The 25,380-nt window shown below is 44.1% G+C and overlaps 1 long non-coding RNA gene across 3 annotated transcripts in view; it reads left to right on the top strand.

The window, feature by feature from the left end:
* LOC113459368 (uncharacterized) overlaps positions 1–19,045 on the top strand; it is a 33,966-nt gene extending 14,921 nt beyond the window's left edge. Inside the window, exons 4-9 of one of the 3 annotated variants that reach the window (XR_012582903.1) lie at positions 266–449; positions 1,775–1,841; positions 2,200–2,496; positions 6,381–6,636; positions 13,054–13,867; positions 14,467–19,045. This is a non-coding gene — a long non-coding RNA (uncharacterized LOC113459368). Of the gene's footprint in view, positions 1–265; positions 450–1,774; positions 1,842–2,199; positions 2,497–6,380; positions 6,637–13,053 lie in introns of all 3 variants that reach the window. The other 2 variants (XR_012582902.1, XR_003380532.2) reach the window with 2 other exon arrangements.
* Positions 19,046–25,380: the final 6,335 nt, after the last annotated feature.

Raw genomic sequence — 25,380 nt, 5'->3', positions numbered from 1 at the left:
GTCTAGAATTTACAAAACCTTATCTCAGAGGGTGGCTCTTCCTTGATTGCTTCTAGTCCTGCTCACTACCAAAGATTAAACCTTTACAGACTTGAGCTGGAAACTTGACCAGAAACTGCTGGTGGACCAAAATAAAAATGGGGGAAGCTGAGTAAACATAAACTAACTGTGTTAAGTGTCTGAAGGGTCATAAAATCTATTTTGAAAAGCTCAGCTGTAAGTTTTAGCACGAGGGTAGCTTTAAGTAACTTAGCCTATTTTACAGGTGTTCTAAAGCAGCCTGGAAAAGAACAGGAGGATTGCTCATGTTGCTGAAGGTCTCCAGGACAGGACACACTGTCTGTCTCTGTGCTAGTGTAGGGATGTGCCCTGAGCACTGCAGCACTCTGCTGCTTCCAGCCTGAGGAATAACTGATGGATAACACAAGAGAGGAGTCCCTGTGAGTGGGGTAAGGACTCTGTTACCACTGCCTTTTATATTTACAGAAACATGATATTCTGAGCAAAGAATGAGGCTCATGTGGGAGCCCTTTCTTTCTCCCCCTTAGATTTTTCAGTTCTCATTTATTCTTCTGTCCTTAGAGAGGGATCTGTGTGTTTACTGGAAAAACTCTGGCTCTTAATCAGAACAGCTCAGCTAGTGACAGTAAATTTGATAGCTGTACCCATGAGATGTCGTGGTTATTTATTACAGGCTCACTGATAGCAAAATGTTTGGATAACAGTAATAATAATTAGAGGCACTTAATCCCTTTTTGTTGTAGTAACTGCTCAGGGCTTCATGCTCCAGGATGTGAACAATTGTTCATACTGCATGAAGCTGAGTTTTAATACCTTTCTGGGTGAACCATATTTATTTCAAGATAATACAGCTTTTCACTCAGCAATTGCACTGATTATCTCAAGCATATGCCAAATACTGTCATCCCAAAAGGTTAAGTCCCAACTCCTACTTATTCTCCCCCCAGGGGATGGATGTCAGCATTGAGATGCAATGTTTCAGGAGAGTCTGCTCCCCAGCAAGATGCTGAAATCCCTCTGCAGAGCTGGAAAATCCACAGTTATTATGGGATCCCAAGGGCCAGATCCTGAGATGTGAAGGTGTTTTTGTGTTTTTAGGCTGTTTGAGAGGAGGCTGTCACCCCTGCTGGGCGACAGCCCACGCTCCAGCTCACTACAAGGCATTGCAAGCAGCTGCCTGCTAATGACAGTTCTGATTAATTTGAACACATTTCCAGACCAGTTCAGGGGCTGTACTGACCTCAGGTATTCACATGTGCGTGTGTAGGGCTGCATGGACCAGCCCAGTGGGTGCTGTTGTCCAAGAGGGTGTTGATACATCCCTTTGGAGCCCACCCTGGGGTGTAGTCTGCAGTCCTGACACAGCACATGGAGGTGATGAGGATGCCTGTGCCCATCTGCTGAGAAGGAATTTAAGTGTGGTTATAGAACCTCTAAGATGAGGGTGACACTGCTGTTGGGAAGACAGACCAGTCATCATCAGTGTGTTGGCTGTAGCAGCATTTGGCTGCTAGCACATCAAAAGGTACTGTATACTGAATATAATCAAATATCTAATTATAAATATTCAATAAATTAAGACTTTCAGTTCCAGTGATAGATTATTTTCTTAAATGAAAGCCCTGACATAAAAAATTATCCTGATATAGAAAATGTACCATGTTTTTCAACACACAATTGAAACCATTCCTTACCCTTTCAGTAAAATGTAGTCTACAGAACACACCATATTTTTTCCTTTTCTCCATTTTAGCACTGACAGGTGGATAATAGAAATGTTCTGGACAGTCAGAGAACTACTGGAGATGACATATGAGAAGGTGAGTGAGCAGCTCTGTTCCTTCATGACAGATTCCTCTGCAGGACCAAGAGGCAGATTCAACTCTGTGCTGAAGGGTCTTGGCCAGGAAAGCTATTTAAAAGTATCTACTGCCCAGTATTCAGCACATAAGCAAACCTAGTTTTTCCTGTTCATTCTGGAAGAGGGGGAATGACTGTTCCACACTGCCCTGGGTTTGCAGGTTTGTATCTGTTCAGGGCCAAAGTGACATCAGCACAAAGTCTGTCTGTCAGATTTGTTTTTATGAGTTGTCTGAGCACAGGCAGTTCTTTAGTGAAATTACTACTTTTCAGCTGTTTGTCTCAAGTCTAACTTTCAAAATTCACCTGTTTTTCCAGAAAATCACTGCTGGAGTACATTTGAGGAGGGTCTAGCTTTAGTTGTCTGTGTAACAGCTGAGATGAAAGAACTTTTACATGTGCTCCCTTTTATGCATCACTGAATCCAGAGCTGGGCAGGGAGAGGCAAGGAGAAGAAGAGGCAGTTCTGGAGGACTGAGGCAGTTGATCCAGTACTGGAAAAGTGTTCCCAAGGAGCAAAATCTGACAGTGTGGCTGTTTCCTGCTCCTGGAAAAGCTCCCTGTGTGTCCAACACAGAGCCACATGCAGTCATCACCTGGCCATGGATCACCAAGGTGAGATTCCCTGTGTTTCAGCATTGTGGACATGCCTAGAAATACATAACATGTTTTTTGGCTAAAGCCTGGGCCCAAACCTCTATCCTAAACATGGTTTAAAGTGGCTTAGGAAGTTTTATCACATGTGGCAATGCCCTGGGCAGTAACATGGCCCAGGCTGTGCCCAGCCACCAGTCAGGGCTGGGGGGCTGCAGGCAGCATGGGGCACTGGCTGGACCCAGATCAGCCCTCCAGCTTGGCAGAGCATCCTCCCTGGAAGGTGAGGAAGAGCTTTGGAGAGGCTGCAGAGCTGTGCAGTGTGTGGTGTTCACAGGGGTCCCAGGATGAGGGAAGAGATGAGAATCTTGACTCCATGTTTCAGAAGGCTGACTTATTATTTTATGATATATATTATATTATATTAAAGGAAATTATATACTAAAACTATACTAAAATAATAGAAGAGAGGATTTCATCAGAAGGCTTGAAAGGAATGGAATGATAATAAAATCTTGTGACTGATTTTATTAGACAAGTCTGAGACAGCTGAACTGTGATTGGCTGTTAATTAGAAACAACCACATGAGACCAATCACAGATGCTCCTGTTGCATTCCACAGCAGCAGATAACCAATGTTTACATTTTGTTCCTGAGGCCTCTTAGCTTTTCAGGAAAAAAATCCTGGCAAAAAGGATTTTTCAGAAAATATCATGGGAAGTGGGGAGGGACACAGAGCTCCTGGCTGGTGCTTGTGCTCACAGGGAGCTGTGCCTTGACCTTGAGCCCAGGTGTGCCCATGCAGAGCCCCAGTGAGGGCACAAAGCTCTGGCACTTTGTGGCCCTGGGGTACACCTGATTGATCTGACCATGCAGGGGGCACCAGGCCATGTGTTTGTAGCTATTGCTGCTTTTGTTGGAAAAGCAGATCTGTCGTGTCTCATTTGGGTAATGCCTTGCAAGCCTCAAATTGTACATGAAATCCATGGTGAAAAGCAGTGCAAAATTCTGTGCTTGAGTGTATCCTGTGCCCTAGAAACTGTTAAACCCTTTCATGTAGTGACAGGAGGTTAGCATATCTGCAGAGAGAGGGAGACTGCTGCTGGTTTAGCAATAGATTAGTTGATGTGAAAAGCTAAAGGTCTTCTCTGTGTGTTTTAACCTCCTAAAGCCAGTTGGAAGTTGGGATATCTAATCTAAAAGAACTGGAACAAGTGTTTAATAGCCCAAAGGCAAAGGTCAAAATTTAAAAAAAAATTCAAAACCTTCAGCATCATGGTGTTCCAAAGATGGGGAAAAATCAGATTCCCCAGTGCCAGCAAACAAACATGGAGAATAACAGAATGTGCTGTGTGGGAGTGTGAATTGTGTGGCCCAGCTACTGGGCAGAGGGGTTTGCTTACAACTGATGTGTCCAAGAAAGAGAAATTAAGGGACTTCTAGGTTTTGGGTCCAGGAAATGCTAAGGAAATGTGTTTACAAATGCATGTCTGTTACAAAATCAGTCCCAGTGCTGTTTTCAGCTGTAAACAATGGGTTGTGCACAATTATGGTCTGTTAAAACAAGACCCAAAGCAAGATCTTTGATGCTTTCTGATCTATCCCCACCAGGCTGGAAAGGACAAAGCAGCTGCAGTTGGGTGCAGACATTTGGGCAAACTCTGTACCTTTAGCTTTCAATATGTTGATTCTGAGGCTTTTAAAACAATTGATGTCATTTTTTATTGGTTTTATTTTTTTATTTGGAGCATTTCCACTTCATCAATTCTGTGTTGGCAGATGGGAAGGGAATGAGAATTCTTCTGGCTGCATATGTTTCACCTAACAGTGGATATGTGGGACCACCCAAGGTTTTCTCCAAATCTAAACTGGGTTAGTCTTGTATCTCCTGAGCAGACAGGCTGGCTCAGCACAGTAAGGTCTGAACTTGTCATATTTGATAAGACATGAGCTTGCTGCAATATGAAGTAAAGTTTAATGAGAAGGAAGTGTTACTTTCCAACCAAATGGGGTCACTTTTCCCTTGTTGGGCATAATCCATTATTATACCAGCGGAATTATGGTACAAAGTCCATTTAATTTCCCACACATAATGAAGACAAGCACTCATGACAACTTGTGATGGCTCTTTGGCAAGTAAATATTTAATTTTTGAATGAATATATTTGTTGTTAGAAGATACAGAACTAGTTATTCCCTGGGTGTTATAACAAAATTAAAGAAGCACAACCATGGTAGACTTGTACAGTGCATTTGTAATTGCAGCAAGAAAGGGGAAAAATAAAAATTTCATTAGGGAGAGCCAATATTTTACACAATTCCTGTGAAAAAGGTGATCCCATGTATGGGATGAACTCCATGAAGACTCTGGGCACAGGAGGTTGAGTTTTGTGAACATTCACTCCATGGCTTATATCAGCATTTGCAAAAGCTGCAGAGAGTATTTCCACTTGAAATCAACTGAATTATCAAGGGTGCAGATGTAGAATTTCATTGAGATATTCTATACAGTCATTACAATACACTCAGGTTTTGAAGCATCTAGATCTCAGGATGCTCTGTGAGCAGAATAGAGTGATATAGCTCACTGCATCTGCAGAAGGTCTCATGAAATGCAAAATAAATAGCTGAAAGAAATATTCTTACTAGGGGAAAAATGAGGCTTCAATGTGTGTCATAAATTTAGCTAACAGAACCCTGAGCAGGGATAGTGGTTATAGATTTCACACCACCCCCACCTCCGCTCCAGCAGCAACTAAATCTTCCTTCCTTTTCAGCAAGGTCCTCTTAAAACAGCCCCATTCCAGCAGTAATGCTGACATCCTGATCCTGCTGCCATGCAGGAGCATTCTCAAGGTCACTGCAGTCTCTAAAAGCTCTTGGTGATGTCATTTGGGATCTGGGGGTTGAGAATAGTTGGTGTAAACCACCATGGCACGAGGGAGACAGGCTGAATGCACAGGATGTGCCATTGCTCTTTTTCATGAAGGCACACAGAATATGGCACCAAACCTTCTAGGTCCATTTCCAATGACAGGCAAAAGCCTTGGGAATCCTGAGGAGCAGGACAATGAGACCCTCATGACATCCAGTGAGGTAAAACACAGCCAGTCCTGCCCTGGGGACACATCAGCCCCATGGGCTGGGGACTGACAGCTCAGGGAGCTCTGCAGAGAGGACCTGGCGCACTGCAGGTGTATTTGAGGTGGTCACACCTGCCTGTCACCTGTTTTGGGCTGTTCAGGTGTGGCCACAGGTCAGACACTGCACTCAGCACCTGTGAGGCTGCAGCTCCAGCTGGACCCTGTGGGTTTGGTGTGTCCCTGGCCCACAGAGAGGTCACCAAAGATGGACACTGTGGGTTTGGTGTGTCCCTGGGCCACAGAGAGGTCACCAAAGGTGGACCCTGTGGGGTTGGTGTCTCTGGGCCACAGAGAGCTCACCAAGGGGAGCAAGTCCAGCAGAAAATCAATGGGTGCTCAGGAGAGTGCAGCATGTGGTGTTTCAGGAGAGGCTCTGAGGCTGGGTTTGTTTACCCTGGGGGATAAGATAAGGGGGCATCTAGTCACTGTCTGCCATTAATGGAAAGGGACAGGATGAATGATGGATTCAGACTGTCACAGTGTGCTGCACAAAGGCAAGGCAGTGGTCATGCAGCAAGGGAAATTCCTTCTGCTTGTATGTGGGGAAAAGTCCTCAGAATAAGGGTTATGCAGCACAGGAACCATACTGGGGAGGCTGTGGGCTCTCCATGCCTGAGATTTATCAGAAGAGATCTGGAAAGGCCCTCAACAATCTCCCTTAGCATAGAAGTAGTCCAAGCTTTAAACAGGAGGCTGAACTGGAAGCTTTCATAGGTCCCTTCTCACCTCAGTTATCCTCTGATTCTCTGAATTTATTTCAGGAAGCTGCTAATACCTGTGAAATTTGGTCCTACCATGAAGAAATGGTTTGTTAGTATGGCACTCCATCCCTCAGTAAATATGTTCCATGTGGATATTTATAGTCCTGCCTGCTCCCTTCAGTGAGAACAGAACGTTCTTCCTCCCATGAGCTCTGTACAGCTGCCAGGAGAGATGGTGGAAGCCTTTCCTCCCCACACCTACTGTGGATGCTCATTGGTTTCAGCTCCACAGTCCCTGCAATACCCAAGGATCTGTGTAAGTGTTTGAAAGGATCTAATTTAAAAAGATAACTGTCTCTTCTAGGCAGCGCTGGTATCCGTGGGTGAGTTTGATTGGCTTGCAGACCATGTGTTAATTTTGGGGACAAGAATAAGAAGAGGAAAAAGCCAGTTCCCATCTGCTCACTGAGCTGCTCCTATCCCTGGGGACACACAGCTCGTGTCCTGGAGCTCTCTGGCAGTGCTGTGGGATGGTTCCAGGCAGATGTGGGGGGACCTGCTCCCCTCCCTCTCCCTGCCCTTCTTGCTATCCCTGTGTCCGTCCTGCAGCAGTGCCCAGGCCACCCTTGGAGCCCCCTGGAGCCTTGGGGCTGAAATAAAAGGGAATTGCTTGGACACAAAAAGCTTCCAACAAATGCACCTGGTATTTGCGAGAACTGTTCCCTGGTGATGAGTCTGGTACAGAGCAACAGGAAATTCTCAGGGAGGTTGGATTTCAATGGGGATGACTGTTTTTCCCTGCCAGCTGTTTCTCTCTTAGCTGTGTTCTCTCTAATGAAATTGCCCATTCAGCTCTGGGTTTGTAATTTAAACTGAGTGCTATAGATTAACAGTTGTTGCTGCTTTATTATTGAAATGAGAGTCATGAGATCAATTTAACTGTTCCTGGCTTCATTATTTGCTTAAGACAATAGACTTATCTCTGCAAATTCTATTGCTTTGTGGGTATTTTTAGCTTAATTATCATAGATATTAGCAACAATCAACAAAGATTTCTTAGGTGCAAGTGCTTGCTCCTTGGAACACTAGGTTTTTATAGTTTTTGTACTTTTGTCTTCCTCTTTTGTAGTCAATCCAGTCTGCTCTCAGAAAAAAAGCAACCAAACAGGAGCAACAGCAAAAGGAAAACAATCCAGCTTACTTTGCAAAGACTTAAATGGTTTCTTAGTAGTTTATTTTCAGAATTAAATGAATAGTGAAGATTGTGTCTTCTGTTATACATGTAGTTAAATATTCTGGCAATTGAGCCTGTGTAGGTACAATGGGGACTTCAGCTGATTTGGAGGGGTGGGGTATTTAAAATCGTTCAGAATAAATTGAAAACTTACTTTGACATGAGCTTTCAGTAAGGCCTGACCGATTCCAGGTTTCCCTGGCTTAGCAGAGTACCAAAAGCCAAGCCAGGCCTTTGCCCCAGGGTTTGTGGGGCAGCAGGTTTGTCCCTGCCAGCCTGGCCAAGCAGTGCCACAGCTCCCCAGGCAGAGGTTGGTGCCTCCAGAGAAGGGAGGCAGAGTTAGGCTCATTCCAGCTGGATTGACATAAAAACAGAGCCTCTGGTATTGCCAACAAAGTTTAAAAAATACAATCTCTCAGTATGATTTCCTAGACTCCTAAATCCTACATTCACCTATAATTGGATCAATGTCCCCCAGCTGACTTAGAGCAGGAAGAGGTGTCAGGGAACGTGCTCTTGGTCCAGCGAATGCACAGAGCTTTGGATCTTGGCATGAGTTAAAAGTTCTTGAACAATTTTATGTGGAATGTGTAAACAAAAGTCTGTCTGGTGGGTTGAAGGATAGCTGGATACCCCAGCAGAGCAAAGAAACCCATCTGCAGTGTTGTTTACACCACCTCTTCCATTTAAAATATAGCAGGAAAAAGTCTGATTAACGTTTCTGAAGGGTGTTAGTAAAAGGACTAGACAGCTTCCTGCATTTGAAGTGTCAAAAAAGCAATAAAGCAGTTTTAATATCGAGTTTCATATAAATATGTTTATCTTCCAGTCAACATTTTACTAACCATTTAGATTATTTCTAGATACATGAACCATAATTGTTGAAAACCTCTTAGACTGCTTTCAAACTGCATCCCTCATGAGAAAATATTCTAAGATGTTCTTTTTTAAATAAGCAGAATTATCCTTATGTCACAAGATTTGGACCTCATGCTCTGTCTGTATTTCCTGCTTTTCTCCTTCTTCCCAAACAGGTGAGACAGTAGGAAAGCAGGGCTAATTTTATATCCATTTTAACAGATGACAGACTAGTAAAATCTAGTGGAGATGCTGTGGGGGCTCTGTTCTAGCATTGCACCTCACATCTTGTAGGACTTAGTTCTGGATATTCTGCTGCATTCAGGCTAAAATATTTGCCCAAGAATGCAAAGAATAATTAAAAACCATTACACAAAATCGGGTTCAGTGCCACTTCCATTGAGTGTGCTCTTAATTGCTTTAATTATTGGTTCAGAATTTGGACATCCTTCTGGAAAGGTGAGCTTTGACATGTGTCCTTGTCAAATGAAGCTTTCCTGGCTGAATTTGTGATGTCCAGAGGTGACTCACAGGCAGGACTAAAAGTGCATGTGTGGATTTTTGCTTGATTGGTTTCTGTGCAGGTGAGACAGAGGGAAGCCAGATTGTGTCCATGAGTCAAATATTGGGTTTGGTGTCTAATCCCAAGAATCCAGAGGGGCTGCAGGTGACAGCTGGGGCCCAGCAGATGTGGCTGTCCCCACATCTGGATGCTGAGCAGTGCCACACTGCAGTGGTGGCTTGTCGCAGACATGTTTTATGGAAAATCTTTCTTTAGGATTTTTCCTCCTGAGAAGCTGAGAGGCCTCAGGAACAAAATGTAAACATTGATGATCTACTGCTGTGGAATGCAACAGGTACATCTGTGATTGGTCTCATGTGGTTGTTTCTGATTAATGGCCAATCACAGTCAGCTGGCTTGGATAGAGAGTCTGAGCCACAAACCTTTGTTATCATTCTTTCTTTTTCTATTCTTAGCTAACCTTCTGATGAAATCTTTTCTTCTATTCTTTTAGTATAGTTTTAATGTAATATATATCATAAATTAATAAGTCAAGCCTTCTGAAACATGGAGTCAGATCCTCCAACCTGAGACCCATGTGAACACGATCACAGTGTCTGTCCCCTTCCCCTGGCAAGGCCCCACACACAGCTCCTCTGCAGGCTGCCACCACTGCTTTTCACATTCTCCATCTTTTTGCCTGCAGTAGAGAGGCTCTCTTCTTGAAAATAACAACAACAACCAAGATTTAATGAGGAGATTCAGCTTTCCTTTGATAAGACCATGGCTGTAATAGAGTTTGCCTGCCTGAATAGTCCCATGGCACAGGCAGAAATTCCAATATTTCCTTCTTTAGCATTATTTGACCAACTAAAAATTCAAGCCAAGGATTGCTTGTATTGAGAGAATACAAATGGGTTTTTTCTCAATATCAGAACAAAGAGATGCACACATAACTGTAGGTGGTATGGAAATGAGTGTTTGTGAGTCTATAACAGCAGGATATAAATTGCTCCCAAATGATTGTTATTTTTTTTTTTGCCATGCCGGTTTAGCATCTCTCCCAATTCTGAGAGATGCTAAAGGAGACTTTTCAAGCAGAAGCTTCCAGTGAGACTGTGGGTTCTGCACAAAATAACCACAGACCATAAAAATTGAAAAAATACGTATTTTAGTAAATAATGCTTTATGGAGCAAGTGCTGCAGTGAGCTAATATTCACCCCACCTGAGGTGGCTCTGCAATTCACACCACCCCTGTACAGAATGACCTTGTCTTCCAAACCTTCTGTTCCCATCTCCTGATGTGCTCTTCCTCTGCTGTGCTGGCCACGGTTGCTGTCCTTCAGTCTCACCTTGGAGCAGATTAGTAGAAACTTTCAGTGTGTGTCCACTGTGCATCTCTCCTTTCTTCAGTTGTTTTGTTGTAGCCATGACTTTGCTCTTTGACATAAATATCCTGCAAGTTACTAGCCTGTCTTCCATCATCTGAAGGCAGATTTGTCATCTAGACCCTCTGAGGATGTCTAAAAGGAGTTCCAAAGGCTCTGTGTGCCGGGGGAAGGTGGCTCCTTGCATGTCACAGAATTCTTGGGAGCAGCACTAACTCATTCACACCTTGGTCAAATTAGCATTGACTAAGGAGGTGACAGAAACAAAAGACTTTCTCCTACAGCCATAATTCAAACTCTGACACTCACTGATTTGGATTAAAAGCTTTGGTTTTGTAGTAAATGCTCTCCTGCAAGAACCCACTGTTCAACAAGGTAAACACTGGTTTAGAGCTCTAAATTCAGTTCATGGTCTGAGCTTTAAAGTAAGTAATTTCTGTATTACTAATTTGATTTCATCTGCCATGAGTACAGACCCCTCTTAAGTCCTTTCTGTGATTTCTCTCAGGTTATATCTCATATGGTGAGGTTTTGAATACCACATTTTTATACAGAACATAGATTAGGACTGTACAATGAGATGTGTTGATGCCACTGTGTGATAATACTTGATCTGTGTGGATGTTTTTGTTCTTTTTATGGTGCATGTGTTGTGTGAACTGGAATAGAGCCTAGCAGCAAGAACCTGACATGCAGTCCTGTCCCACACAGCCAGAAACCACAGCCAGGGGGAAAGTTGTGCTCTCTGCACCCAGCAAAGTCAGGCTGCAAGAGGGGACACACACTAGGTCCTAGCTCAGCTGGCCCCAGTTGAGGAATGGAGAGCATTAGAGTCTTTGCCCCTTGTTAGCAATCCCTTAGTGCACACCCTCCTCCAATCTTACTCACAGTCTGCTCTGGTTGTGTTGGGACAGGAGATTTTCCATGTAATTAGCTGAGGCAGAAGGAGCAGAGGATGCCTACTGGTAATTTGATTAGCAGTGTGGGACAGCTGGGCTGCAAAGCCAGGTATGATTATTTTCCATTAGTCAAGCATTCCTTTTCCCTGATGAGAGTGGCTATTGCATGGCTCCTGCCAGATCCAAGGAAAACACATCTGTCCTCTTTGTCCAGGCAGTTTGTAATGTGCTCTGGGATGTTCTGAGGTGAGAAGAGTGTTTGTCACTGCTGTTCAGCTGAGAAATGTTTTAGGAAACAATTACCATCTGCCTACTGCCCGAAGAGAAGGAAACCAATAAGTTCTGGTAAGGTAATGACCACAAATTCAGGTCACAGGTTTTAAATCAAACCTTGATTGAGATGAGGAAACCACGAGGGACCATTTAACATGACAGTAACTCCAATTACAGCAGCATCAGTATCCAGCTGAAGCCAATGGCTCTTCTATTTCCCTCCTGTAGCAGCATCCTCACCAAGATGATCTCTGCTCCCTCAGCTTTCCTGCAGTGAGGATCCTGTGTCCCCAGTGATTCATGGATGGGACAGAGTTCTGTGGGACAGAAGTTTTGCTCCTGTGATTTATCATCCCACACCATTGCCAATTGCTGCAGTCCCAAGGCTCCTTCTGCAAGGACAAAGGACTCAGCCTTTGGTCTCACAAATACATTTGCTCACTGGAACTGGGTTATTATCCCATAAAACCTTTCATCCTGTTAATGAAGGGAGCATGAAGCATGTCAAATAGACAGCAATTGATATAAGCTGAATGCTGCAGCCTGGCCTGATAGGGAATGTTCCAGCCTACTTTATTTTCACAACTATCATCCTGAAAAATATTTATGGATGGGTGGATTTTCCTACTCTTTCGAAGGCTGAGAAGTAGGTGGCTGGTACAATCCTACCCATTTGTTTTCAAATAACTATTCATCATTGGATGGCTTTCTCAAAGGGATATAGAAACATCCTTTGCTCAGGATGGCAGAGAAAGCCAAGAAAATAACAGCATGTTTGTTTTTGCCTGGCTCATTTATTGCTTACAGTTTGTCTGTGCATTTAGGAAGACAAGGTGAATTTAAATGCAAAGCAGCAGAGAAATTCACTGAGAGGAAGATAAAAGAGTCTGAAGCCACTACAGACAAGTGGAATAATTGATGTTAGGAACCTGAAAAGAAAGTGCATATGAGACTTAATGACATCTTGTCTTATTTTTGGGATGGTCATTTTCAATTGCCAGCACTTGGGTATGGATGGAATAGGGTACAGCCATGCAGCCTCTGCTTATCAGGAGAGAATTGCAGAGGCTCAGAGCACTGAGGGCTCAGAGCAGCCTCAGCTCACCCTGTGCTTGCTGCTCTGCTTCTGACGTCAGAGAATGCTCTGTGCAGAAAGCCCTGGGTCTTCTCAGGGTGCTGTGTGTTCATCTGATCTTCCACATGCTGAAAAGCAAAATAAATGGGGATGAAAAAAGCTAAGTGGTTCTCTAAGTTTCTAATTTAGAGCCCCATGCCAGCACCAAATGCTATCTCCAGCCCTCTGGCCACTCACTATCCAGCACCAGTTACTTACACATTGCAGGGAAGTTATTCCCACAAGCTGATTATGAGGACAGATCAGTGCACTGGGGGTGTTAAAATGGATGTGGTTCCTGTGCTTTACCAGTACAGGAGGTCTGGTCCTCTAACCTGAGCTCTTTGGGTGCCCTGAGGTTAATACCACTGATTTCACTGTGGTGGAAAAGTACAGCAGCAACAGTTTTAGAACCATTCCAAGTGACAAAGAGCTGCTGTTCATTGCAAAACTTTCTGTTGCAGGTCATAAAGCTCAAGTGGAGAAATGCTTTTTCAGGTGATTGCTCACTTTTTGCTGCTAATTTTCAATATTAAGAATCATCTTGGCTGTGGTTAATAATGTTGAGTGATGTGCTGTTCCATCCAATGGGATAAGATGCAAGAGATTCAATGACCTGGAGTGAGCTGAAAAAATGAAGGGAAAGAGCTGAACCAACCAGAACTTTATAAATTCACCTTATGATAATGAATACCTGCTCCCTTCCTTCTCAGAGGAATCAATTCCATTTTTCCATCCTAAGAGACAAAGAAAATGCCAGTCCAATAGACTGTTAGTGTGAGTTGGCTGAAACTGCAAAGAAAGAAGAATTGTCCAAGTGTCCATGTGAGAGCAAGAGCAGCTCCCATTCTGCATCTCAATGGCAGTAGAAAATGCCCAGCAATTCTGCAGCAGATTAGGGGTCACATCCCTCATTACTGTGGGCTATGCAGAAGGCAGAGTCCATAACTACAGATACCACAGTCCTGTCTGCCTCTCAAAATACTCCTTTCATTGCCTTTTTCTTCCTTTATTTTTAATAGCAATGGAATATGCTGAACTGCAAATGCTGGTGCTTGCTGTATTTTTCCTCATCCCTGGAGTTATATATTCATTTCCATCCTGTAAAAATAACCTGTTTATTCCATTTCTAAGTCCTGCATGAGATGGTTCTCATTTTCCCCGTTCCCTGTGGTTTTATCACAACTGCCTGCCCACCTGTGTGCTTTGTCTCAGCTACAGAGTTTTCCTTCTCCAGAAAGCTGCCAAGCAGTTCTCTCCAGCAGCAGAGAAATGATGGTCAGTGCACAAGTCTCTTTGTGTTGGATTAATTGCAAGCCTCCCTGCTAATTTCAGGGAAAGCAGCAGAGTGTCCTAACTTATCCTGGGTGATTTGGGAGCTCCTTTATTTCTCTACTTGTCTCCAGTCAGTCGAAATAGATGATTGTAGGCTCTGTGCTCCCACCTCCACACACCTCCTGCATCTCACCCAGCCTGGTCCCTGCAGGCTGTGCCAGCCCAGCCCATCTGCTGAGGGGGCTGCAGGGACCAGCAGAGTCTCAGCAGCAGCCAGGCTGCTCACCAGTGCCAGGGGATGGGCAAACAGTGCTGCTCTACCACAGCAGACTGAGCATGGATGGCCAGAGAAATCCACTTTCCACTCAAAAATGTTCTGAAGCCCAGGGATATGCCATTAAAGGGTGGTGGGATTCTTTATAGGGTGGCCAGGCATGTCTCAGCCTCATGGTGGCCATAAGTCCTGGAGCTGGAGGTTGGGCTGGCTGTGCCCACTTGGCAAGCTACCTGCTCTTCCATAGCTCTACAATTCTTTGGTTTCCAAAAAGAAATGTAATTTTATTACCAGCTGCCTTATCGTTGCTTTATTATTTTCCATTCAGAGCCTGCAAAATTGAATTACTGAGCATCCCCTAAATCTGCCACTCCTCACACAGCTCTGGTCTCTTCTGAACTCAACCGGAACCATCAGCTCTCAGGCAGGCATGTGCAGATGGATCCCTGGAGCATCTGTAGGACACATTTATGAGTAATTACCTATCATCTAGAAGGCTACAGAGCAGCAGTTTAAGTGTGACCTGCCTTCTGCATTGATATCCAAGTCAAGACTAAGAAACATCTCTAGCAGATGGGAAAGCTCTCCAGCCTCTCAAAGCTTGTCCAAGATGGATTATTTACTATCTAGCACCTCTCAGAGCAATGAGAGCTTATCCAACACAGTTTCTCCTAGACCTTCTTATTCTGCCTTCTTTATTCCATAAGGATCCCAACCAAGGTTCATCAAAACCCTGAATGAGACACTGTCCAACAGAAGGGATTTTTTTTTTTTTTGACCTATTTTGTGACCTAATTTTTATTTGTATGCTGCTAGGAAGTTGCATGCCTGGTTTTGACACGCTGTGTGTGCCACATGCAGAAATGTTTCCTGAGCAGTTTATGCCAGAATCAGTCAGTCCCTGGGCTAACTCTGTGTTCACTCTGATTATTTGTTGCTCTCAGAGCAGCACTGTCCCACACAAAGCAGAAAAGTGCCACAGTCTCTCTCTGACCGGCAGGATAATGTTGGAAGGTGACAGCCTTAGCACCTGTTGGGATCCTCTCCATGAGCCTCACCAGGAGCTTCACACACATCTCAACAAATTTACTCTTCTATCTCTAACATCCTTTTTTATTCCACTCTGGCAGAGAGTGAAAATACAAACTTAGCTTCGTTTGGCTTTGCTGGTTTTGCAGATTTAATCTGGATGCTGATCTGAAATGTCCTTTAGTGTGGAAAACACAGCTGCTGTGAGCAGAGGAACTTATGTAAGCAGCTGAGAGAGTTTGTGGTGTTCCAAAGGGCTCCTCTAGACAGAAAAGGTGTTTGTGGCTCCTGGGGCTGGACATGCACATTGCTCACTGCCCCTGCCTTCACTCTCAGCTGGCCTCAATCCACACCTACACTTTGTTGTCAGCTTCTCCCAGCTGCAAAGAAAGCATCCAGATGGGAAATCACTTGTTTGGCTCTCTGTGAACAAAACCAAATCCTTTTGGGGAGTTTCCATCCAGCCATCTAAAAGCTTGGCACAAATTTGGAAGTACAGAGGAATTTCTTGAATTGCAACTTTCTAACAACCTTTTCCAAAACTCAGAGGCTGAGTTTGGCTTGAGCTTTAGAAAATATCCAGGCAAAAACTTGTTAGGTGCAAACTGTTTCCCTTTCCTTTAAACCAACATGAAAAAAGAAGGAAAAGCTGAGTTTCAGTTCTACAAACAGTTCAGTGCTGGCTTGGTGGCTCCACTTCAAGACCTCTGTTGTCTCTTCCCTATCTACCTGGAGTGCCTTGAGACCACACATTCAGAGATTTTGGGGAAAATTAGGAAGAAAAAGTGCTATGGAAATCTTATCTCATTATTTTGGTTTGTTTTTTTTTTTTCACTTAAATTAATCAAACAGTTAAAACAAACCATGCAGGCATTTGCAACATCAATGTTAAACACATTTTAGGGACGGCGGTATTCATGTGAAGCAAAACTTAGAGGAAATGCATGAAGTCTCTCCAACTGTAACTCCTATTTTTTCCCTCATACCATGAAGTCATTGATTCTTTAGAACTTCCCAAATGTGTCCAGAGTAAAAGCAGTGCCTTGCAGTGGGTTTGACACTATTTTTGCCATGGTCAAAGTGAAAGCTCCCATTGTCAGCAGCAAAACCCTGGAGGGAATGTGCCAGCCAGGACAGATTAAATGTTCTTTGTATTGTACGACAAAAAGCGTTGTAAGGTTGATTACAATAAAAGCTTTCCACAGTGGCAGCACTGGGTTCCTTCTCCTTTTTTCCTTCCTTTAAGCTGTTATAAAAAGAAATAACATTTCAGCAAAGTGAATGGCCATTCAGTGCTCAGGATAAAATGCACATTCCTTTTTCAGGGACAGACAGTGACCACTGCAGTCGCTGGGGCTGAGTCCCTGGCAGAATGCTGTGCTGCTGCCTTGGAAATGGGAAAAATTCCCTTGAACATACCCTGGTGTTGCCTTGAGGTTGGACAGGTTTATGTCAAACTTCCCAGTCTCTCCAGAAGGCAGTTTCATTAATGTCACAGCAATCTGATAGGGGTGACGCAACCTCTGAGAGTGTTTATTTGTTTGTAATATGCCTGCTTTAAAGTCAGAACACTGAGAAACAGAAATAATCCCAAATATACTGCAATTTGAAAACCTTTCAGGCACCTCCAAGCAGCTAGAATTTCTTAAAGCCCTGCTGAGCTCTTGTAAATCCTGTCCTGTCAGTGGGTGAGACCTTGTTTTCCTGGGACAGAGCAGTGAGAGGGGATCCCAGCCTCTGCTGAGAGCATTCACAATGGTGCAGAGGTGCAGAAACCAGTGCCACAGACCACTTACTCTTTTTTTTCTTTGGTTGACTTCAAGAAATTAAGAAATTAAATGAAATTTACTTTTGTTTATCTGGGGAATCCAAAGTGAAAGTCAGAAAATGAAAACTAAAACAGTGTTCTGCCCTGTTGAAATTAAATACATGACTTGCAATTCCCAGCCATCACCAGCACTCCTTGGGTTAATGCAGCCCTGTGCTTATCCAATTAGGAAAGAATGGAGCAACAAACAAGATTTCATCAAGCTGATAGGCCAGAAAATATTTTATCTGAATTTTCTTCACAGAAAACCATTCTAACTGATATGAAGGCATCGCTGGATTTGTGGTAACTGCATTTTCTGTGAGCAAATCATCCTGATAGAAATTTCCCAGCTATCTTTTTCAGAATAATTGGGTCATGATAATGCAGTGCCTTGAAGAGAGCCTGGAAAGATTAGGCATGCTTGCTTTGAAAAGATTAGCCATGCTTGTTTGGGAAGGAGGGGTCACGATAAAAATAATGACTGCTTTATCTAAACATCTCAGAAATCTGTAATTGTGGCTTTATACAAGGGTGGACAGATATTTGTTATTAAAATGACAAGTTCAAACTCATAAAAGGGAAGGGAAATTTTACAAGATTTGACACTATTCCATGATTAGCAAGACAAGAGAGAAGTGACAAAGGTGGCACTGAACATCTGCAAGTCTGGAGAGCAAATGTTCCCAAATAGAAAGGAATGAGAAAAACCTCTCTGTGTGCAAATGCCATAAAGACCCAAAATGCCCCAAAGCTGTGGGGGTTTTGTAATATTTCTTTTTCAGATGGCTGAGCACCAACATGCCCAGGCCCCACGTAAACTCACCCAGTTCACAGACAGGGCAGGAGAGGCCATGTGGTTCATCTTCCTCCAAAGAAATCACTGATGATCCTGATGTTTCCTCAGCCTGTGTGTCAGCAGGGCTCACACACACATGTGAGCATCTCACCTTTCCATTGGAATCAGCACCTCCACTTGCCTGGTGTAATAAATCAAAATTGTTATTGACTCTTCCATTAGTGTAGACATCAAGGATGCTGGATAGGACAGGCTATTTCCTCCCTTCTTACTCCCACTAGGAACAAATCCATCCCCCAGATTTTTAGGTGTTCATTGAGCCCACCACCATTTGTAGTTGCCTGTAGATTTTTTTCTTTTTTTGTTACCCTACATCATTATTGCCAACCCCTAAACTAGACCAGCAATACACAAATATTTCCTTCACTAAGAGCACTTCAGATTTGATCATCAGCTCAGGTGGAACCACTTTATGATCAAGGAGGTCAAAATCACCCTCTAGAGCCATGAATTTCTCAAGCAGCACCTGGCTGTGGTGATGTGTGCCAGGTGAGGAGGGAAGGACAGGGAGGGGCCACAGGAGCAGGGCTGAGCTCGTGTGGAGCTCGTTAGGGAGCAATCAAGGCACTCAGCTGTGGTGTGCACTCAGAAATGTGAGTTCTCCCTAACAGGTGGGAGAAGCTGTTATTGGTGAAGGTTCTGTGGTGTATTTAAGGAAGGATGGTGGATGGAAGCCTGGCTCATCACCATGTGCTCAGGTGGGAGCACTCCCCCAGGCTGGCTGGGGGAAGCAAAGCAGCCCCTAGATCTGCTCTGGAGCATTTCTTTCTGACCTGTTGCCTTCATGTTGTCATCCTTTGCTGCTAATTACTCTCTTCGTGCTTCTGGGAGCTGCTGTGTGGGCTTGGCAGAGGAGGCAGACTCAATATTCATCCTTCATGAGTTATGTGGTGCCAGCCATGCTGGGGGAGCTGTTTACAGAAGAAAACTTTTTGATTTTTTTGTTTCCAACTTTAATGGCTTCTGAATAATTGGGAAAAGGACTTGTGCTTGAACTTTTCCATTGTTGCCTCTCTGTGAATGAATCCAAGCCGCACCCCTGCTGGACAACTGCCAAGGTATGGATCTGTTTCTCACTGGAGCTCTGGCTGTGTTTCCTCTTTGATATTCTGGTGGAGCAAATAACAACATTTACAATTCTCTTTCAATGCAGCAAAGTGTATTAGCCATGTAGCTCTGCAGGTTTTCCTGGATGGTGCAAAGTGTCTGATTCCCTGGGGAGTTGGTGTGGGATGGGATGGGATCCCTGCTGTACTTTTAAAACTGTAAATCTTTGCATTGTGTGTTTGTGGGGTCCTGCTGGGTCTCTGCTGGAGGGTGATTTTGGTAAGGTTCTGCTTTGAAGGCTGGGCAGGTGACAGAGTGTTCTGTGTGTGTGACTGAGTTCAGCTGACTGAACAATGAGTGACAGAAGCAGTGCTCACTTTGGGCTGCCTCTCTTACCCTGTGGCCTGGCTCAGTTGCAGCTGTGCTAATTACCAAAGATTAGGAGCAGGCCTGCCCTTAACAGGCCCCAGCTGTGTCCAATGAGGCTGAGTGCTATAAAAGCGTGGGTGAGCTGGGTGAGGAGAGAGCTGGAGTGTGTTTGCTGTGCTGTGAGGAGCTGTCCATGAGGAATCACCAAGAAGGTATGGGAGCTTTGCAGTAAGATGGCAACACTTCTCTGAATCTGTGTGGGGCACTCCAGGGCAGGGCCTCACCACATCTCCTCAGCAAACTTCTGGGGTATTTTAATATGTATTTATTTTTCTTGTGTTGTTTCCACTGAATCCAAAGGAAATGGTATTAATATTCAGCTTTCTAGAAAGAATCAATTATTGCTTTTCTGAGTAACTCTCTCTGCCAGCATTGCTGGGAAGTTCTGGTTCTGTGGTGTGAGCTCTGTCCCATTGCACAGCCCTTGCTGCTTGCCATGATTTGTCTCAGAGCCTGCAGTGAAATGTGGCACACTGGGGGCTGGTGTTCCTACACTGCAGTGCAGTGTTTCCTTTAGACAGACGAGGATTTTAGCTGTAAATATTGGGTACGTGATATATTTGTGAAAGCATAATTACAGAATGCCCAGTTCCAGGTACAGCTGCAATTGATTTTCTGAAAATCTTTGAAGATTTAACCTATGGTCCCTCCATTTAATTCTTTCAAACTTTTGTATTGTGTTACCCCTCTCTTCTTCTCCCATGAAAGGGTAATGAAGTCCCAAGGCATGTTGTCTTGGTGCAGACTGTGCCCAGAGGAGTGGAAATCTGTGTAATACTGCTTCCAGTGAGCTCTAGGATATTCAATAGCTGGGCTTTTTATAGCAGCCCCTTACCTTTGTCAAGGGCCACATCCAGCAGGGCTTTCTGTGGAGGGAGCTGCTGTTCCTGTGCTCTTGTCTCCCATGGGGGGAAGCACCATTCCCTGGTTGATTGCTGCCCACATTCAGGAGCTCTGGCTGTATGTACAGATTCACCAGCTTTTCCAACCTCCCCAGTCACAAACTCACCTTGACAGCTCTACCACCCCCAGACCACCAGAGGTTCAGCACCACTCTGGTGTTTTCCCCAGGAGAAGCATTTTCTTTGGCCAGTCAGCAAATGGAGCTGTTGTGCTGGGTGGAGGCAAAGGGGAGCAGCCAAGCAGAGGCAGCACAGCCCAGGCCTGCTGCAGGAACCTGTCCTGGAGCTCACCCAGACAGCCCTGGAAGGGACTGCACTGAGGAGCAGATCCCTCTCTGCTTCTGGAGTTAGCTTGGTGCTTTTAATCACACTTGCCTGTGAGTGATGATTTCCATAAATTTGCCTGCAGGGTGTTTTGGTCTTATTTATCATGAGATGTGTTATTGGCTCTGCTTGGTGAAATCCTTTGTGGCACCAGGATGACAACAAATGCAGCACTTCTGATGGAAAGCTGAATGGTCTTGTGATGTCACTGAATCTTTAAACTGAAGGGTTTGGGTGGTTTTTTTAATGACTGCCTAAAAAGTATTGTGGACAAAAATGTTTGTTTTGGGGGACAGCTGAATCTGGTTGAGCTGGACTCCTTGGGTGGCTCTGTGTCACAAGCATTGTGCAATTGCTCCAAACCTGGAGGTGCTGTTACAGCAGAGCCTCTGCAATGGGCACAGGCCAAAATTAGGGCTTTGCTCTCTTGTAGATGCTCAAAATCTTTATCATTTATTGCTCCTCCATGAATATTTTTAGTGGGAAAGCCAGATTCTGCCCCCTGTTCTGTTTAATTCCTGCCTGTGGGATGTGTCTGGGGCTGCTGCTGGGAGCCCAGCCCTGCTCAGAGGCAGGAGCTGCTGCCACCTCCTCACATCACATTAAATGGGCCTTGTCCCACAGGGCTGGGGTGGTGAGAGGTAGGTGGGTCATCTTTCATGTAATTAAGATAAGGCTGTAAGTATTTAAATATTATATTAATGAGAAAAAAATCCATTTACTTAAATACCTTAGGTGGTGTTTTTTTCTTTCAAATATTTAAGGACAGTAGATGCTGCCTTTGATTTTAATGAGACTGCATAACTTGGGGGGCGTTTGGAGAGCACTTAGGTTTCAGAAATTTCTTATTTCTGGTGCCAGCAGTGACAGCATGGCAGTTGTACCTCCAGAGCTCCAGGTCTTAAAATAAGAGTATTGATGAACTTCATCAATAAAGTGTGAGTGTGTTTTGTAAGAGCTTAGGCTAGAACAGTTTCATGTTTTTCAATCCCTGTCTCTAATTTACTTTAAATCTGCCCTCAGCTGATTATGTTCTGTGCAATAAATAAGTTCAAATAATGATTATGCCATTAATACACAAAGACTTGCTGCTATATGTAAACTAGGATGATATTAATACTGAGATAATGCTGACTTGGAATGTAGCTGCCATATCTGCAACTGTATCTGAGAAAAGTGTAACATAAGAAGGCTAACACAAGATCAAAGGCAAGAACTTATCCCTGAGTGCTTTTATTAAACATATTTCATGCAAGTAAGTTCTCAAATTTATTTTTCAAGAGAAAATTTTCCCTTACTGATTTTCTTAAATTATTCAGTAGATGTGGACACCCAAGGTAATCTCACTCATCCAAATCATGTTTCATGCAGTGAATACACTGCTGGCACTGGTCCCTTTTTCAGCAGGACACTTGCAATAGGAAATCCTGTATCTACTCATTGTGGTTTTGATTCCTCCAGGATTTCCTATGAGTACACCAATGTCTTCAGCCTCAGTCAGTGCTGATAGAAAACCCTGGAGAATTCAAATGAGTTTTGTGAGGGGCTGAGACACAACAGAACATGAGAGGGGTTTATGTCCTTCAGATCCAGCACAGAACTCAGAGCTGGCTGGTGTGAATCTGGCTGGGCATGTAAATGAATTCCAGCCATGAGACGTAATGGATGTGTGCAGAGTGCCAGGTTTATCTGTTTTATCTCCCCTGATAACCCACCTTCACTGCAGTATAAGGAAACATTCCCTCCTCCCTGCAGTGTGATCTGATCCCAAACCTCTCTCTGACACTCTATTCTGCCTCTGTAAGAAAGGGAGAATAAACTAATAAATACCCTTTAATCCCTTTCACCTTAAACATAAACGCAAATCCCTTTACCTTACCTTAAACTCCTATATTAATGTTCAGGCAACAATTACTGAAAATGCTGTTTCCAACATTAAAATTTTTAATAAAACAGACACCAGAAATAGGAGGATGAGTACAGTATCTGTAAGCAGAACTCTCCCTGCTTCAGCCATACCTAGGACTGAGCTCTCAATTGTCTTCTGTCTTACTCTGTAAAGGAGAATTCTTAAATCATCACAGTCCTTGTCACGACAACTGAAGGATCTCTGAGACAGAAATGGCAAAATAAAATAAGCTGCACATTGTGAGAATATACTTGTATGTTTTTAATTCAATAAGTGGATTTGATTGCTTGAAATGCTTTCACCATCTCCATATCACTGAGTACAGAGATGGGAGGGATTTTTTCTAAAATTTCTGTTTTGTAACCTGTGTAGGTTTTGTTTCTCCTGGTACAAATTGTTAGTAATGAACACGAGCCGTCTGCACAGTAACCTGTGAGTGCCCTGACCCAGCCCAGGCAGTGCAGTGGGTTTGGAGGCCCCTCTGTCACTGTGGAGGTAGCACCACCATTCCAGCTAACTGCAGGATCCCAGCACCCCTCTGGAAATCCATCCATGGCAGCAATAAACCCGGGCACCTGTGGGTGGCATTATTGGCCTGCTTTTCACTGCTCTGCAGGACAGGGAGCAACTCCCGACCTGCAGGAGCAAGTATTGGTACAAATGGAAGTGAATGATGCATAGAAGTTCAGCTTCTGACAAATTCCTTTCTTTGCAGCACAGGGATTTTGGAGAGGGAAACACTGGTTACGACTGCTTTGTACTCCAGTTTCTGCCTGGTTATTAAAAGCTGCATGAGGGAGTAGAGCAGGCTGGAGAGCTTCAGGAAAGCTGTGTGCACTGGCAAGGAGCACTGAGACACCTCTATTCACAAAGAATATATCTGAGTGCCTGTAAAACCCACCTAGACCCGAAATAGGTCCCAAAGGTTATGTTGTCCATAGGACTGAGTGCATCCAGGCCAGGGAGAGCCACAGAGCTCTCTCCTGCAGTTTGGGGTGCTCTGTCAGCCAGACCCCCTCATTCTCTCCCACTGTGGTGAGAGGTTTCCCCAGACCCTTCCCTACCTCCTCCTCTCTGTGACCCACACCTGGTGTCCTGCATACAGAAATCCAGCTCCATCTCTGCTCGTGTTTCCTACTGCCTGACCCACATTCAAGAGGACATCCAAGTATTTCTGACACTTTTCAGAGCTCTGGAGCTGCCAGCTCCAGCTCCATGGAGCTGCAGACAGGTTAATCTGTATTCCCACCTTGCTGCTTTACTAGACCAGCACGGACAAGATGCTGTCTGTGGGACTGAAGCCTTGTCTCTGGTGATGAATTTGATTTGGATGCTTTTGTTTGGCCAATGTCTAAATCTTGCTGATTCCTGATGCAAAATATTACCTTCACATTCATATATAAAAATAGGGCCTGAAATATTGTTCTGTTGTGTTTTAACTAGTGGAGGAATTGTTTTTCTCACCTTTGTGACTGTGGTCTGCCTTCCTCACAGCTGTTGGGTGGGCTCTGCAAAGGTGACTTCCTCTGCTCTGTGCCCCTGACCATGTCCCTGACTTTTTTGTATTCCTTCCCTGCTTCTCCCTGCCCAGCCAGGTCAGGGATCAGTGAGCAATTCCCATTTGCAGCACTGCTCATGGTGCTGCTCCCTCCTCCTCCTCCTTTTTATTCCTCTTGAGTTACCAGCTCTCACCTGGGCCTGCTAAACCCCTTAAAAGTGCAGCTGCTCAATGCTGAGAGATGATATTGGAGGTTTTCCTGCCCTCAGCAGGAGCTCTCTCTATCCAAGCTCTCCTCCCAGCCTCTTCTCCCCTTATCAAAGTGTTCCAAAAGTGCATTTGGCAGTGCCTGGGGCCTCCCTGCCCCACCAGCATCTCCTCTCTGCTGGGGTTATGGGCCCTGTCTGTTCCACAGCAGGCTTCAGTTCTTGTCTCACTGAGCCCTTTTGATGTTCTCTACTCATTTGTCACTCTGAAGAATGGGATTTCAGTCTGGGTCTGAGGTTTTTGGGTGCTGCAATAATACAGACAATTTGTGGTTGTGTTTGCAGGGGTCCCAGGACGAGGGCAGAGATGAGAATCTTGATGCCATCTTTCAGAAGGCTGATTTATTATTTTATGATATGTTATATTAAAAGAAAATTATCTATTGAACTGTACTAAAAGAATAGAAGAAAGGATTTCATCAGAAGGCTAGCAAGGAAAGGAATGGCATGATAATAAAATCTTGTGACTGACCAGAGAGTCTGAGCCAGCTGACTGTGATTGGCCATTAATTAAAAACCCCATGAGACCAATCAAAGATCCACAGCATTCCACAGCAGCAGATAACCATTGTTTACATTTTGTTTCTGAGGCCTCTCAGCTTCTCAGGAGGAAAAATCCTAACCAAGAATTTTTCATAAAATATCATGGTGACAATAATTAACTGCAGCTCTGTGTCTGACACTGCATAAATGATTTATTCCTTTCATTGATATATCCCTGAACACTTTGCTGTGGCCAGAGCCTGCTCTTGGCTTTGTGCACATGACCTGCTCACTCCACTCATAGCAGGCGTTGTTAGCAAGGACTCTGCGGTCTTGTTGCTGTTGTTTCACTACCCAGGCAATTTATGGAGCAGTGAGATAATAGGAGCAGACAGGTTTTAGCTCTGTTTACAATGACTGCATTTAACAGGAACTCAAAAAAGTTGGCACTGCTGACAAAAGGCATAAAAGCAAAAGAAATCATGTTTGATTGTTTGTGAGAGGGAATGCGATTTCATCTCTTTCATTGACATTAAACTTGGTGGGGAGGAAGTACAAGTTCTCCTGCCAGAAATTAAAGCTACCATTTAATTCCTTTTTTGGCAGGCTATTGTTTTTTAAAGTTGATGTCCAGATCTTAGATTTGTATGAAGGGGGAGAAGTGAGAATTCAGAAAGCAGCACTAAAGG

Source organism: Zonotrichia albicollis, chromosome 16, assembly GCF_047830755.1.
Source record: "Zonotrichia albicollis isolate bZonAlb1 chromosome 16, bZonAlb1.hap1, whole genome shotgun sequence".
In the NCBI taxonomy this organism is placed as follows: domain Eukaryota; kingdom Metazoa; phylum Chordata; class Aves; order Passeriformes; family Passerellidae; genus Zonotrichia; species Zonotrichia albicollis.
The sequence above is the reverse complement of the archived record's forward strand: the minus strand, read 5'-3'. Positions and strand labels throughout refer to the sequence as shown.